Source organism: Melozone crissalis, unplaced genomic scaffold (genome assembly GCF_028551555.1).
Source record: "Melozone crissalis strain CALT ecotype California unplaced genomic scaffold, PUWL_Pcris_2 ptg000066l_1, whole genome shotgun sequence".
NCBI lineage: Eukaryota > Metazoa > Chordata > Aves > Passeriformes > Passerellidae > Melozone > Melozone crissalis.
Genome location: NW_026535844.1, coordinates 1916251 through 1932903, shown reverse-complemented (window position 1 = coordinate 1932903; position 16653 = coordinate 1916251). Strand labels below are relative to the sequence as shown.

The 16653-nt window shown below is 49.5% G+C and overlaps 1 pseudogene; it reads left to right on the top strand.

The window, feature by feature from the left end:
- Positions 1–16653, top strand: part of LOC128945551 (uncharacterized) — a 1882792-nt pseudogene that overhangs the window by 550813 nt on the left and 1315326 nt on the right.

Sequence of the window (16653 nt, the reverse complement as noted above, 5' to 3'; positions counted from 1 at the left end):
CTCAGAGCAGGATGGCGTCAGGGGAGGATATCCCGCCGAGGCTCGGTGGGAGTGTGGGCAGGGTCTGCTGCCGGAATCGGCAGAGGGGGATCTTCCCGTGGAGCCCGAGGCGGAGCGTGGGCAGCCCCCACATGGCTGATGGCGGCTGATCCGGCAGCTGCCGGCAGAGCAAAGGCAGGTGGGAGAGCCCGGCAGCAGCGGCGATGCCCAGCGCAGGTGGCACGGGCAGGGCAGCCGGGGATGGGATGGCTGGGACCCCCCTGGGTGCAGTGGGCACGGTGACCTCGGAGCAGGCGGCAGGACAGAGCAACCCCCATCTTCCCCAGCATGGCCGGCAGAGCGACCGCGGGCCAGGCAGTGGGAGCAGGGCACACAAATTGAGCGACAGCGCCGGGGCAGGTGGAGCTGCCCTGGGCAGTTAGGCCGCATCTGGGATGGAAACCGGGGCAGGCGGAGCTGAGGCGGGCAGCGAGCCGGGACCCGGGACAGGCGCCTCGGCTGCGAACGGAGGGGGCAAGACCTGCAGAGGATCCCACTCTCTTTCTGATTTTTCCTCTTGTTCTCTTCCCTTTCATTTCCCTCTTTCTTTTCTTGTTTTTTCTCGGAGGTTTCTAATATTTTAAAGATTTTTTTCTTCTTAAATCTCCTGTCTAACATATGGCATATTCTCTTCTAGATTAAATGGGTTTTTTAACAAATAAATCCAGAGCCTTGGAAATCTAAACTTCTGCTTGGATACTTTGAAATAGTCAATGAGCTAACTCATGATCTCCTAATGTTGTTTTTCCCATTACCTTTTTATTTATTCTTTGGCAAATTAAGCATCTTTCAGTTACTTGTTTGCAAATCCAAAAATCCCAATGCACCCATAGTTCCATAAAGCATGATCACACAAAGCTTGAGTGCCCCAGTGGGTTTTCTGATGCCTGTCTTCTAATATTGTCTTAGAAGCACATTTTATTAAGTAATTGTCTTCCATCAAGAAGTTTCCATTTCCCTGATTTATCTTGTTCACTTCCTGTCTTGTTTAATTCTTTTTTCTCGGCTTCCCCAAACTTTGGAATTTCCAGTTTTTCCTGGTTTGGAGTTAATATTAACATAACTCTTTCAGCTCCATTTTCTGCTGCATCCTTAGCTTTGTGATCTGCCAAATTATTTCCTCTTCTTTCTGGGGTCTTTCCTTTTTCGAGTTCCATAATATGTACTATAGCTCTTTTAGTTGATTGTAATGCCTCTAAAATAAGTTCCTCATGTACTAATCCTTTTCTTCTTGAATTAAGTAATCTTTTTCCTTTCCAAATTTTTAAAGGTATGTACTACTCTAAAGGCATACCTTGAATCAGTATGTATAGTTCCTTTATTTTGTGTTAAATATTCTAGTGCTCTTTTCAAAGTATATAATTCACAAGTTTGAGCTTACTAGTTTAAGGTTAATTTCCCTTTTTCCATAGTTTGCACATTTTTCTCATCAACTTCTACATACCCTGTATTTTCTCCTTTTGCAAGGAGTTGTATCTCTGTTAGCTGACATAACTCCCAAACAACTATTTTTTTTTCTTTTTTTTCCCCTGTATGCAACTTACTGGTTTTCTGTCTCATTTTTTCAAGATCTTATCTATTCATCTTCTGCCTCTGTTTTTCCCTTTCACTAACAACCTAAATACCACTTTTCTTTCAACTACACACACAAAAATAAAAATCTTTTTTCTCACACTTTCAGTACAATTCACCTTCCTCCAAGGAAATATAGTGAAGCTTAAAATACAGAATCTACATTACCTATACTTTCATTCATCTGCATTCACTCACTTTTATTTCCCATTCTCTTCCACACCTTCTTTCCCGCCCTCAGGACACAGAGTGGATCCCTGTTGACAGAGAATCGCGGGTCCCTGTGGCCCCCCCTCACCTTGGGGTGGCCTCTGGGTCTCAGTATCTCTGGGCCTCCTGGGAGGGCCCTGACTCTGCTGCCTCCGGTGCCCCGTTCACCTGTGAGGCTGATTTGTGTGTCACTCACACTCTTTAGCCACGGCCCCCTCACACGCCCTGGGGACAATGGCCCGTTTGCAGGTCACCTGTACCTTATGCCACAGCCCCCACAAGCCCAGGAGAACAATGGCTTATTTGTGGGTCACACACTCCTCTTTCCACAGCCCCCCCTTCCCACCCGCCCGGGAAGGGCTGATTTTGTGTGTGACTCACTCTCACACACACAAGGCAACAATAGGGTACCTTTTGTTATAAATCATCAAATCGAGAGCCAAACCTATAAGAAAATTTAGCAAAGATTTATTAATTTGTCTGTGAGACTGAAGTTCGGTTGTCAAAACCACCACAGCCAAGGGTCAGCGTCGAGCCCGGGTTTGGTGCTGGGTGAACACGGATCTGACCTGCGAATGTCAGAGTCTCCCCCTGTTCACAAATGCTGCCTGATGCAGCAAGTTCTTTTACAGTTTATTCTGCTCGAGGCAGAGATGACCAAATGTTCTTTGTGTCTCTTCCCATGCATAAGAGTGTCTTTACCTGTGCAGAGGTGGACAAAGACTCAGTCCAGGTGTCTGATGTTGTCAGTAGACTCTGGGGAAGTCAGCATTCACATGCATCAGGGTGGGGCTGTGGATCATCTTGGTAGCAGTAGTCGACGAGGCGATAATCACTCTTGGGTGGACCTGGTGACCCGGGGAAGCCAGCGATTATCGCCCTGGAAGCTTCTATTCTTTCATTAAAAACCCCGATGTTTATCTCAACCAAGTCCAGGAACTAGATGTATATGAATAAGACACTGCTCCTGCTAGGATGGTCAAAAGACATAATGTGGATTTTACAATATTTTATACATTAATAGCATGAATTATCTCTACCATATACTACACTTTCACATAGGCTATTACAAGTTTAGGTGTTTCTGGCCAGTCCCCGTGCTCTTGGATATCCCTCAACCCAGCTGTGCTGTCCAACCCCAGATGCTCTTGAGCATATCCTCAATCCGGCAGAATTTTGCCCAACCGTGGATGGTCTTGGAATGTTAATTTCTCAACCCAGCAGGTGTTAATTCTGGATGCTCTTGGGCTCTCTTATCCCTCAAAGCAGCAGAATTTTTAGGAGCCCCCTTTGTCCCATTTCCTAGTGGATTGGGCTCGGAAACTCCTCTGCTCCCTTCCTCCGAGGGGTCCAGCCCCTCTCTGAGACCCAGTCCCAGTTACCCCGGGGGATTCTCTCACTCCTCTTATCACTCGCTGTGTCTCTTTACTGGCTGCTTCCCTCGAGGAAAGTTGGAAACGCAGCGTGGGAGATTCCAGCACTCACTTGGCAGGTCTGGGACAACCAGCCCTCGTCTCATTCACAGCCCAAAGCAGAGAATGAGGGGAGAAGGGAGTTCAGGAGCCCAAAAAGCCCTGGTGAAATAAACAGGGCCAGAAGACTTCTTCTCCTTTTTAATGCCTTTATTAAAAGTGATCAGCTCAGGATTGGGCGGCTCGCCAGGTCTGCAGCGTCCTGTCGTCTCCCAAGGCGACTCAGAGGAGGAGGATATGCACAGCTCTGTCCACCAGGGGCAGAGCTGGGGGAATCCGGTCCTCGTGGGAGCCGTTTGGGCGTGGTATTCCCCGCCAGATGTTTCTCCTCCCACTCAGTCGGCCTGGTCTCACCGCCGGGATCGAGTCCTACGGTCAGGGCGAGAGGCTCCGAAGGTGTTCCGCATCTCTGAAGGCTCAGCACTCGGCTCCTCACGTCCAGACACCACTCCAGTCTCTCAACTCTTTTATTTGGCTCGTTGTTTTTGGGGTTTCTCCGTACAGCGGGGGACCAATGCTGCATTGTGGTCTTGGAGTCACTTTGCATAACCCCTCTCACCTTCTCAGGTCTCTTCACCCTTCTGGGAAAAAGTACACCGTAGCCTCGGGCAAGGCTCTGCTAATACAAAAGGAGCGATTAGCCACAACGACCCGTGATTACAATAACAAAACACTCAGAACTCGGGCAGGGCCAGTGATCTGGCTGCCTTTTTGTAACTTTTTCTCACAAAAAAAATATTAACCGAATTTTTCTTCATGACACCTGGCATCCCGAAATGGGGAGAGCGAAGCAGGGGGAGCTTTTGGCATTGCTGGGACTGCCAGCAGCCTGGGCAGGGCGGCCAACGAGGAGAAGAGGGACCCCCAATCCAAGCGTGACCCCAGCAGCTGGGACAGGGGGAAACCCCCTGAACGCCAGAGGGGAGGGACCAGGGACGGGGAAGTCATGGGAGGCTTTTTCAGGGCTGAATCTTGGGTGTTTGGGAGGTTTTTCTGGAGCCGAGATGACCAGTGACTTGTAGAGATGGACTTGGGCAGAGCGACCTTCAAACTCAATGTGTGTTGGGGAAGATGAAACAGGAAAACCTTATAAATACAATTGTCTGGCAAAAGATTTTGTGAACATAACAAGTATAAGGAAGATTAAAATGAAAGCAAGCTTTGAGATACCTCAGTTAGTGAACAACTGGAAAACAATGGTGTGGCCAGCTGAAGGTAATCCCCTTTTGATGAAACAATTCCCTCTGCTTGCAGACAGATCCAAGGGTCAGAGCAGACCCCACTAGCTCAATAGAAGGGGTCCAAAGAGGAGTTTTTAGGGTTTAAAATGTAACACAGTATGGTGCTGTAATGATTTTTACAGGCTGTATGTAAATGCTATAGGATTTGTATCTTGTACTAGATTGGTTAGTGAGAAATAGAATATTCAACACAGAAGAAGATTGATTGTATTGTAGCGGGAATGTTACTCTCTTATGCTCTTCCCCTCTTACTCTCTTACCCTCTCACCCTCTCTACCCCTCTCTTCTCTCGGGCCTGCTCCGAGCTGTGGCTGGCAGCTCCAAGCAGGGCCCTGCACCCAGGCCCTTTGCATAAACCGCAAGTTCCACGCCCTGGCTGCAGAGATCTCTCGTCTCCATCCGTCCCGACCGTCCTACCCCCCGACAGTCCTACAAACGCACTCATCCCTTGTTTTCCCCAAACCAGGATTTCCCATTGCCAAGGCCTGGGAGGCTGCGAGGAAGAGGAAGATGCCCCGGGACACTGAGGCAGGTGAGGAGGAAGTCAGTGCCCCTTTCCCCTCTGTGCTGCTCCATCTCCCAGCCCAGCACGGCCCAGGCTGCAGCTCAGCCCTGGGAGGATCTCCTTGCCCTTGCCTGTGGCACGGCGGCAAATCCCATCCTGTCCTTGTCCTTCCTCCCCCAGAGCAGGAGCTGAGCATGGAGAGCAGGGAGGACAAATGCCCGTGGCAGAACCTGGTGGCAGAGGCCGTTTTGAGCGGCTCCACGGCGCAGGAAGCCAACGGGGAGGAAAAGGCCCAGAGATGCCGCACGAGGAGGGGCTGCAAACGCAGCCGGCGGGGATCTGAGGGGGAAAGAGCCAGCCTGGGCCGGGAAGGCGGCCGGAGATGGAGCCAGAGCTCGGAGCTGGAGCTCCATGAGCAGCTCCATGATGGGGAGAAGCCCCACACGTGCGTGGAGTGTGGGAAGAGCTTCAGGCAGAGCTCTCACCTGATCAGGCACCAGAGGATCCACACTGGGGAGAAGCCCTATGAGTGTGGGGAGTGTGGGAAGAGCTTCAGGCAGCGCTCCCACCTGATCAGGCACCAGAGGAGCCACACTGGGGAGAGGCCCTATGAGTGTTCCAAGTGTGGTAAGAGGTTTCAGACCAACTCCATTCTCCTCCAGCACTATCGGATTCACAGAGAGGAGAGGCCTTTCCAATGCTCCGACTGCGGGAAGGGATTCAGGGACAACTCCACTCTTGTCACCCACCGGCGCATCCACACTGGGGAGAGGCCCTACGAGTGTGATAAATGCTGGAATAGGTTTCAGACCAGCTCCTGTCTCCTCCGGCACTATCGGATTCACACAGAGGAGAGGCCCTTCCGCTGTCCCGACTGTGGGAAGGGATTCAAGCGCAACTTCACCCTCATCATCCACCAGCGCATCCACACAGGGGAGAGGCCCTACGAGTGTCTCCAGTGTGGGAAGAGCTTCTCACAGAGCTCTCACTTGACCCAACACCAACGGAGGCACCAGTAAGGGAAGCCCTGCGAGTGCCCCGAGTGCGGGCAGAGCTTCGTGCGCTGCTCCAGCTCCATCCCCCACTGGAGGAGGCACTTTGGGCACAGCCCTGGTCACTCACATTCCCTGTGATCCATGTTGGGAACACACCTGGCTGCTTCGCCTTTTGGTTTGGCCTTAATTTTCCTCTGCTTCACCTTCATCCTTTAAAAACACCCAAAACTGGGTTAAATGAAGGAAATTGTTCGAATATATCTGAAGTTCCATAATTTCTCACTTGTTTTAGACGGAATTTAGGATTTCGGGATGTGTTCTGTGTGGAGTGCTGCTGTTGCTAAGAGGAAGGATTTTGATCTTGCCCTTCTTGTGTTGCTTAGAACTCCTCCCCTGACCCAAACCCCAACTCCACCTTTGGGATGCCCTGTAAATATTCCATGGCCCTGCCTTTCACCTGCCTTTCGGGGTTAAGAAATGGATTCCCAAAGGATCAGCCCTATTCCCACTGTATTCCAAGAGGATGAACCTGTTTCACTGGATTCCCAGAGGATACTGACTCTATCACTTGGGTTTTTTTGGTTTGTACTACTGCATTTGTATTTTTATTTCTTCCTAATAAAGAACTGTTATTTCTACTCCCATATCTTTGCCTGAGGGCTCCTTAATTTCAAAAGTATTTAATATTTTTAAATAATAATTATAATAATAATAATAGAAATAATAGTAATCAAAGGGAGGGGGTTTACATTTTCTGTTTCAGTGGAGACTCCTGAAATAGGGAGACACCCCCAAGGCTGGGCCATGTAAAATAGTTCCTGAAAGATGTAAATTAAATTAGTTTATGGATATGGATAAGGGTCTATGAATATGCAACAGGCTGATGTAATTAAAACCAGATTAATTAAGAGGTGTCCCCGAAAATAACTGGAGGGTTCTTGGTGGCCATAACAACCTTTGCTCGAAGGTCCTTGTCTCCCATTACATCAGTCTGTTGCATATTCATCACCTTGTTGTATATCCATAAACTACTTTACATATTCTGGCATCAAAAGTGGATTCATCCTGTTTCGGGGTCCAACCCCCTCCCAGCTCAATTTGGCGGGTCCCATCCTCCTCACAGCTCAGTTTTTGGATCCCATACCCATCCCAGCTTAATTTGGGGGTCCCATTCCTCTCCCACCTCAATTTTGGGGTCCCATCTCCCTCCCACCTCAATTTTGGGGTCCCACACCCCTCTTTTTCCCACTCTCCCTCCCCTTTTCAATCATTCCCCCAATCCCCTCCCCCGTGTTTGGTTTTAGGGGCTTCAGGGTCCTCCTGGGGTCTCCAGGCCCCTTCTGGTCCGTTTTGGGGTCCCGACCCTGTTGTGGATTAATTTGGGGTCTCCAATCCATCCCCAGGGTCACCTTCCCCCCCCCCCAAATTCCACTCCTGGCAACTGATGAGTCATCAGCGAGACACGCTCTGATTGGCTGGAAATTACCCCGCGCGGTCTCTGAGTATTTACCGCAGTGAGAGGTCTTGGTCTGTGGCTGGCAAGCGATGAGTCAGAGTCGGGTCGGGCACTGATTGGCTGAAAATCGCTGAGCGGGGCCAGTGCTCTGAGTTTGTGCCCAGCAAGTGGATCGTCCTCAGTGCCGTGCGTTCTGATTGGTCGGGATCTGTTTTGGGGTGGGGACGGGAGGAACTGGGGTTATTTGGGGTTTACTTGGGTTTATATAGGGTTTGTTTGGGGTTTATTTGGGGTTATTGATGGACTATGTTGGGTTTATCTTGGGTTTTACTTGGTTTATTTCTGTTTATTTGGGGTTATTTGGAAGTATTTGGGTTTGTTTGGGCTTGTTTGGGTTTATTTGGGCTTATTTGGTATTATTTGGGGTTCTTGGGGTTAATGTTGGTGTATATGGGGTTTTTTAGATGTAGTTGAAATCAATTGGGTTTTTTTGGGTTTAATTTTGGGGTTTATTTTGTTATTTTGGGGTTGTTTGGATTTGTTTTGGGTTATTTGGGGGACTTTTAGGTATTGTTTGGGTTTTTTTCGAGGTATTTGGGGTTTATTTTGAGTGTTTTGGGGTTATTTGGGTTATTTGTGGTCATGTGGGGTCAATAAATCCGGCAATGTTTCTCCTGCAAAATACGGGAATTTTTCCTTAAAAATCTGAGAGTTTTTCCCGAAAAAAACTGGAATGTCCCTTAAAAATCCCGGACATTTCCCAACCAATAGCAGCGTTCCCTGCCCCAAACCATCCAATCACCGCGCTTCATCTCCCAAATTAACAAATCACGGCACGTACTGCCCCAAACCAACCAATCACTGCGTGTCTCCCATCAGGAACACCGGCCTCCCTGTACCCGATCCAACCAATCACCGCTCGCCTCCCCCACCCATCTCCTGTCAATCACCATGCCCTCTACGAAACCGACCAATCACCAGGCATCTCCCCATAGCAACTCCCGCCCTCCCCCCCCCCCCCCCGCCGCTCTAGCCAATCAGAGCCGAGCTGGAAGCAGCGCCCCCTGACCCCGGGGCCGGGCACGGAGCGGGCGGCCCCTCTTCCCCCCCCCCGCCTCCGGGACCCCCTCAGGGACCCCCGGGAGCCGCCCCGGGCTCGGGCGGGTCCTGCGGGAGGCGCTGGAGAGAGCGGAGGAGGCGCTGGTAGAGGACGGGGGGCTCCGGGAGCTGCTGAGGAGGCGCAGGGACAGGTGAGGGGTCCTGGAGGGGCCGTGAGGGGAATTTGGGGAGGGGTCTTGAGGAGGTTTGGGGGGATTTGGGGAGGGTCTGGGGGGAACTTGAGGGGATTTTAGCAGGGCCTGGGGGTGCTGGGAGGGCTTTGGGGGGGAATTTGGGGAGGGGTCCTCGGGGGGTGTCATGATCCATCCTTACGGATGGGTTTCATGGTGGTTCGTGGATTTGATCTCAGGGTGCAAAAAGAACCGACACGGTACAAGGGGGTTTGCAATGATAATTGAAACAAATGCACCTTTATTGAATGACCACAGCAAAATGTGATAGAAGGATTAAGGGAGAGAAAAAGATAGAGGAAGAGAGAAAAGAGAGAGAGAGACAAAGAGAGAGGGGATAGAGCTACCAAATGTAGAGACGAAGTCCTTTGGTCCAGTCCAGTCGAGGGTCCGCCTGTTACCTCGGGGAGATCTTGAAGTCTCTCGCTAACTCAGAGGTTTTTATTATGATAACTCTATTGGCAATTGCAAGGGAGGGGAAACAGATACAATAAGGAACTGATGTAACAGGTAGTCCATGCTCTCAGCAGTAAGCGAGAGCCATTGTCTTCTTGGTCCAGCGGTCACAACCTGCAGGCAAACATCTCGCTTTGGTCAGCTTGCCTCCCCCACACACCTGCCCCGGGCTGGGGGTTTCAGTCCCAGTCCTTGGAAGGAGCAGAGGGGCCTTTTCACGTGGGGGTTCCATGTCTCAGTCCTTGATGGAGAGGCTCCTTCCATCTCAGTCTGTCTGTCACGGTGGTTGTAAAACAGGTGAGGGTCTTCTGTGGGGGGACCACCTGAAACTCAGGAGAAGTCCAGCCAGGCCGAGAGGTGGGACAGCTTCCAAGGCTGTTGTTGCAAAAAGGGCACGGTGCCCACTTTTTCTTGTCATTGGGCTCAGTGTAGTATACAGCAAATAACACCTGTGAGAACAATGGCTTAGCAACGCTCTCAGGTCTCAGGCACATGACTTTCTCCCTTGGAGCCAGAGATTTCAGACAGGGGGGTCTTCTCTTCAGTGGTCCCCCAATGACAGTCATAAGGCAGATGAGGGAAAATCCGTACAGACTCGTACACGACCCCATGACTCACGATTGTCTTGAGGGATCTTCATCAGCAGAACTCTCGAGCATCATTGATGAGTCTGCAGAACTCGCTGTACATTGGTAGTATAACCTGGAAAAATAGGGATGTCAGAAAGAGAGGAAAAAGAGAGTGAGAGAGGGAAAAGAAAGGATAGGAGAAGGAGGGGGAAAGGGAAACAATAAACAAACATAATATTGATTATCATAACAATTTTCACAAATGGTTGATTAATTAAAACAATATTACTTTTAAAACAATATTTAAATGGTTAAAACCAGTCACAAATAATCAAAAGCAAAAGCAATCAACCCATATTAATACAAGCATTAACTTTAAAAAATTATTTTCTAAAACAATTCACTAAAAATCGAATGTAATTTCCACAAAATCATAAATGGAAATCAAGGATTTTCCAAAACACATAGGCTTCATTCATAATTGCCTTGTGTCAAATGTCATGGGGATGTCCACAGTGTAGAGTACATCAGCCAAGTTGTGTGCATTAACTACAGACATCAATCCTGTCAGCTGTTCCATGCTCCAATTAATAATTAATAGGACTACTGATAAAATAAAACCAAACAGAATTAGTATCAAAAGGATAACAATGGGGTGACACTGTTCAGGACACCCGTGTGTCCTAGGGTGACGTTACGATGCTTGTATCCCCATTCATATGTTCTGTGCCTTTAAGACTGTCTCTATAGTGTGAAAGTTTTGTTTGGGTTTTTCTTATCAAGGACACAGAGACTGGGCAGTGCACATTTCTGCTTTCGCCTTTTTGCTTTGCTCTCTCTCTCTCTCTGGCTCTTACTTCTGCTTCACTTCTGCTTGCTTTTGCTCCTGCTCATTAGCTAGTTTAGCTAAACAGTCCAAATTCCTTCCTGGACTGTTTCTCCTTTCCTTTTTTCAACCTTCTTGAACCTGCTCCAGACTGGGACCTGGGAACACCGAGAGTTTGCACCTTGTGGCTGCAGCAGCTGCCCCAGTGCCGGAGGGACTGAGAACAGAGCGACCACCCCCGAGAGAGACTTTCTGAATTTGTCACCTTTTTCAGAGTGGCGTCATCCAGTATTGTTCATTTTGTGTGCTGGGGGTGCTGTGCCTGTTAAATAAACAGGTTCTTTCCTCTTCTCTCTGAGGAATCCTTCCCAAACCGGTTGTGGGGAGGGGCCGTGTGGGTTTGCTTTCTGGAGGGGCCCCCTTTGGAGATTCTCTACCAAATTTACCCTAAACCAGGACAAAATTTGGCACCCAACATGTGGGGCTCGAGAAAGAGTGGAAAAACCCTGTTTTGAGGGCATTTTGGTTGCCATTATTTGGTGTTTGTATAAAGCAGTTAATAGCCAGGCTTTTTGAATTCATAATGTCTGTTGGGGTGAAGGTTTGCATGCATTTCTGGTCCCTAGGGTTTTTTGAGATTTTAATACCTCTGTGGTCCCTAGGTTTATTTTCTGATCCAGAAATAGCTCTAGTATTGTCCCTAATATGTAGTTTTTATAACAGAGGGGCAGTGACCAGAATAGCTATCCTGCTGGGCTTGGTGGTAATGATGTGTAAAAAGTTTATAAACATGCTGAGGTCTGCTCCAGGTATGAATGGTTCATGGCTATGGTTATGCAATCAGTTTGTTAGAGGAGGAGCAGCAGGGGATCAGGCATTTCAGCCTTTGCTTTCCTTCTTCTCCTATGAATCTGTTGCATCACTAGTGAAGGATGTTCAGTTTCCCCTGAACATTAAAGAGACCATCTTTCTGGTATTCAATCTGGTAACCTTTGTCTATACAGCCTGCTGCTTCTCTAGGATGAGGGCCGAGACTTCTAGACAGGCTGATGAGAACCCTGACTCAGGAGTTGACCCAGGTGTGGAAAATCCTAAGTGGTGTGGGAAATGGGAGGATATGGGCCAAATCCTGAAGGAATTCTCTGACCCTATAGTCTGGGATTTTCCCCACGAACAAATTCACAACCCAGCTGAGGTGGGGAAATATCTGAAAGAGAAGTACCAGGATGAGCCTAAGGAGAGGAAGGTCATTGCAGTGAGCTGGGCCCTGGCTTGTGCTCATCGCACGCTGCTAGATACTGTCGGGCAGCAGACAGAGGCAGGGGGGCAGGGAGATAAATCAGCAACTATCCCGGTGACTCAGGCTGCAGCCAACAGCCCAGGCTCGAAGCCAGCAGCCAAACCAGATAGTGAGCCTAAGCCAGCAGCTAAACCAGAAAATAAGCCTCAACCAATGGCTGTTGCTGCCAGTACTAGAAGTGGGAAATGCACGGACAAGACCAATTGACCAGTGGATGATGAGGATGATGATGATGAAGGAGAAGGAACCTCAATGCCTCCTGACATAAAATCAGGAGTCAAAGCAGCAGGTGCAAGATCAGATGCAAATATTGAGTCCTTTACCCTGAAGGAACTTTGTGGCTTATGGAAGGATTCCATGTGGGGACGGGGTCTGTTTCTATTGCTGGTGTGACAGGGGGATCACAGGATTTTACTTTGGTGGAAGCTGAGGTGAGCCTGACTGGAAATGAGTGGAAGAAACACCCTATTGTGACTGGCCTAGAAGCCCCATGCATTTCAGGTATAGACTTCCTCCGAAGTGGCTATTTCAAAGACCCAAAGGGACTCAGATGGGCATTTGGAATAGCTGCTGTAGAGACAGAGGGTGTCAAGCAGTTGAACAGCTTGCCTGGACTGTCAGAAAACCCATGTGCTGTAGGACTTCTGAAGGGAGAAGAGCAACAGGTGCCAATTGCCACTTCCGTAGTGCATTGATGACAGTATAGAACCACTCGAGACGCTGTGATCCCCATCCAAAAGATGATCTGAGAGTTGGAGAGCCAAGGGGTGGTCAGCAAGACCCATTCACCGTTCAACAGCCCCATTTGGCCTGTGCGAAAATCTGAAGGAGAATGGAGATTGACTGTGGACTACCGTGCATTGAATGAAGTGACTCCACCACTGAGCGCTGCCGTGCCAGACATATTAGAGCTCCAGTACGAGCTGGAGTCCAAGGCAGCAAAGTGCTTTGCCACTATAGACATTGCCAATGCATTTTTCTCCATTCCTCTGGCAGCAGAATGCAGGCCTCAGTTTGCTTTCACATGGAGGGGAGTGCAGTACACCTGGAATCGACTGCCCCAGGGGTGGAAGCACAGTCCCATCTGCCATGGTCTGATCCAGGCTGCACTGGAAAGGGGTGAGGCTCCAGAACATCTGCAGTATATTGATGACATCATTGTGTGGGGGAACAAAGCTGCGGAAGTGTTTGAGAAAGGGAAGGAAATCATCCAAATCCTCCTGGGAGCTGGTTTTGCCATTAGAAAGTCAAGGTAAAGGGACCAGCTCGTGAGATTCAGTTCCTGGCAGTGAAGTGGCAAGATGGACTGTAGTAAACCCCATACATTTAGCAAAAGCACCATGGAGAATCTAACAAAAGGAATGCTGACACAGCAGCAAGGAAGCTTCCTGACTCCATGGACATCTGCCCTATAAACTGTCTCTATAACCATGTAAGACAATGCCATGGTAGCCTTTACCTATCAGTCATTTTATGGTCCCCCTAATCCCTTGCCATTGGTCAAGTTTGGATACTTGCCAAGCCTATAAAAGTAGCATGCTGTACCCTACTAGCTCAGAAGAAGAAGAGCTGAGACCCTTCGCGGACCCCCAAATAAAGCCTTCTCTGTGGAACAGCTTCTGCCTTCTCCTTCTCCTCTCTCCGTCTGCTGCTGCTCGGAGCTCCATTACCTAGCGAGCAAAGAGCTGAGGTCCTAAGAGCTGCTAATCACTATAGAGCTGAAAATCACCAGGCTTGCTAGAAAGGTAGCCCCGCGGCATTGGCCTGAGCTGGCTTCGGGCACCCGGTCCCTCCTCAGGGATTGAGATCCTGAGCACCAAGGCTCTGCTTCATGATAAGACTGATCAGAGGCCTTATTAATGGACAGCATCAGATTCCTACAGACGTAATCAACAAGATCACAGCAATGTCTCCACCCACCAATAAGAAAGAAACACAAGCTTTCCTAGGTGCCATAGGCTTTTGGAGAATGCACATTCCTGAGTACAGTCAGATCATGAGCCCTCTTTACCTGGTCACCTGCAAGAAGAACGAGTTCCACTGGGGCCCTGAACAGCAACAAGCCTTTGCCCAGATCAAGCAGGAGATTGCTCATGCAGTTGCCCTTGGCCCAGTCAGGACAGGACCAGAGGTGAAGAACGTGCTCTACTCTGCAGCCAGGATCCATGGCTTGTCCTGGACCCTTTGGCAGAAGGTGCCTGGGGAGACTCGAGGCCGACCACTGGGATTTTGGAGTCGAAGCTACAGAGGGTGAGAAGCCAACTACACTCCCACAGAGAAGGAAATCTTGGCTGCCTATGAAGGAGTCCAAGCTGCCTCAGAGGTGATTGGCACGGAAGCACAACTCCTCCTGGCACCCCGACTACCAGTGCTGGGGTGGATGTTCAAAGGAAAGGTTCCCACCCCCCACCACACCACTGACGCTACATGGAGTAAACGGATTGCTCTTATCCCACAGTGCGCCCATATTGGAAACCTGAATCGCGCTGGGATTTTGGAGATAATTACAAACTGGATTGAAGGTGAGAACTTAGGTCTTACTGATGAAGAGCAACAAGAACCAGTGACACGGGCTGAAGAGGCTCCTCCCTATAACCAACTGCCCCCAGAGGAAACGCGCTACGCTCTTTTCACTGACGGTTCCTGTTGCATCGCAGGGATGGACCAGAAGTGGAAAGCAGCTGTATGGAGCCCCACACGACAGGTTGCAGAGGCTGCTGAAGGAGAAGGTGGATCAAGTCAACTTACAGAACTCAAAGCTGTTCAGCTGGCCCTGGACAATGCTAAGGGAGAGAAATGGTCAAAGCTCTACCTCTACACTGATTCATGGATAGTAGCCAATGCTCTGTGGGGATGGCTGGAGAGGTGGAAAAAGGCGAACTGGCAGCGTAGGTGTCATGGTTTGATGCTGGCACAATGCCAGTGTCCCCATGAAAATATATGCTCCCTCGTGTCTGCTGTGAGATGTGACCAGGAATAAGCAAAGCAGGCCCCCACTTGGAAATAAAGAAAAGAAACCTTTATTAACTAAACTACAACTCTAAGTAACAAGAAACACACAGGGAAAATGAAAACTTTCCAAAAACATTTCCTCCCCCTCCCACCAAATTTCCAATACACCTATCCCCCAAATCACCAACTCTCGGTCCATCACCACCCTTTAGGTAATCAATTCTCAGTTCATCAAGGGGAGAGGAATCCTTCTTGTGCCATAGGCTTCCCCAGGAAACACCGCTGAAACCTCGTGTGTTTCCACGTCACTCATGGCACCGCCTGGAGAACATCTGCCATCGTGACCTCTTCCTTCCATGTCCAGTGCTCTCACCACTGTACATGGACCAGAGCTGCTTCTAGGGTTGTCCTTTTAAGGATGCTTTGTCCCGTTCCAAAAAGGGCACAGTCTCACCTTTGGGACACTTATCCCCCCCATATTTCATCCCTTCGGGCTGAGGGGTACCAACACTGAACCCTCTTGGCTCCGAGCCATTGCCTCCCCCTGGATGCAGTCTCTGTGTCATCACAGGAAACATGGTTCTGTCCATGGCCATACAGGAAAAGTCCAGCTAAGGCCACTCCATCATCTCTTCCCACCTAACATTCTTCTCTACTCTCCTGACATCTTTCACTTGCCCAGACCTTCACACTTGCACATTTCCTTCCTCCATTTCATCTCTTATCTCTCTTCTAGGAAAGGTTAATGTTCTGCAAAGTTTTCCTTGTCCGAAAAAGGGTTAAAAGCTCGGGCTCTGCCCACCCAAAGCTCCCACAGCTGCCGGACCCCTTCTGGCTGCATCCCCCTGCCCTTCTCTGCCAGCCGGGCTGTGCTGCCAGCACAGGATATCAAATTTCACGGTGGCACAGGCGCTCTGTCTCTCTCTCTCCTGGGGGGGAGTTGTGGCTGCCAATGCCTCTCGGGGCTCTTCCACCCTTCCATCCTCGGGCCAGGCCTACCTAACCCAGCCCCAAACCAGCCAGGAGCTGGGCAGGGGAGGTCCGACCTGCTTCCCTCGCTGGAACCCAAGAGAGCTTCCCCTGGGAGTGCTCTGCTTTTTAACCCCTGAGTTCTCAGAGGCGTATCCAATGTCCCCAGTGGCCAAACCAGGTGCCAGTATTCAAATGTGAGCACCTATTGGCCTGACCACTTCATATCCCAGAAAACTAACTTCCTCTCAAACCACCACTTCTATATAATCTCAGCCCAGTTTATCCCAGTCTGTAGAACCAAGTCCATTTGATCCCAATCCATATTTGATCCCAGTCCATATTTGATCCCTGTCCATAGCTTATCCTAGTCCATATTTGATCCCAGTCCATATTTGATCCCAGTCCCTGTTTGATCCTAGTCCATATTTGATCCCAACCCCTATCTGATCCTAGTCCATGTTTGATCCCAGTCCGTGTTGCCCGGCACACATTCCAAAAGTCTGGAATTCCAGCTCCCATCCAGGAAAAGATGTTCCCGCCCTTGAAGGGAAATGCAGCAAAATCCTACAGAGACATTTCCCTGCCATTCTTCAGGACTTCAGCTCCTGGGACTGGGAATTGAAATAGTAATTGGGAAATAAAACAATAAATAATCAGGGGAGGGTCTGTGGGGACAGAGGGGTCATCTAAATCAGGGCAGGGGTCAATTAAATCAGGGGAAGGGGAATTAAAACAGGGAAAGGGTAAATTAAATCAGGGGAGGGTCTTTGGTGGCAGGGGTCCATTAAATCAAGGGAGG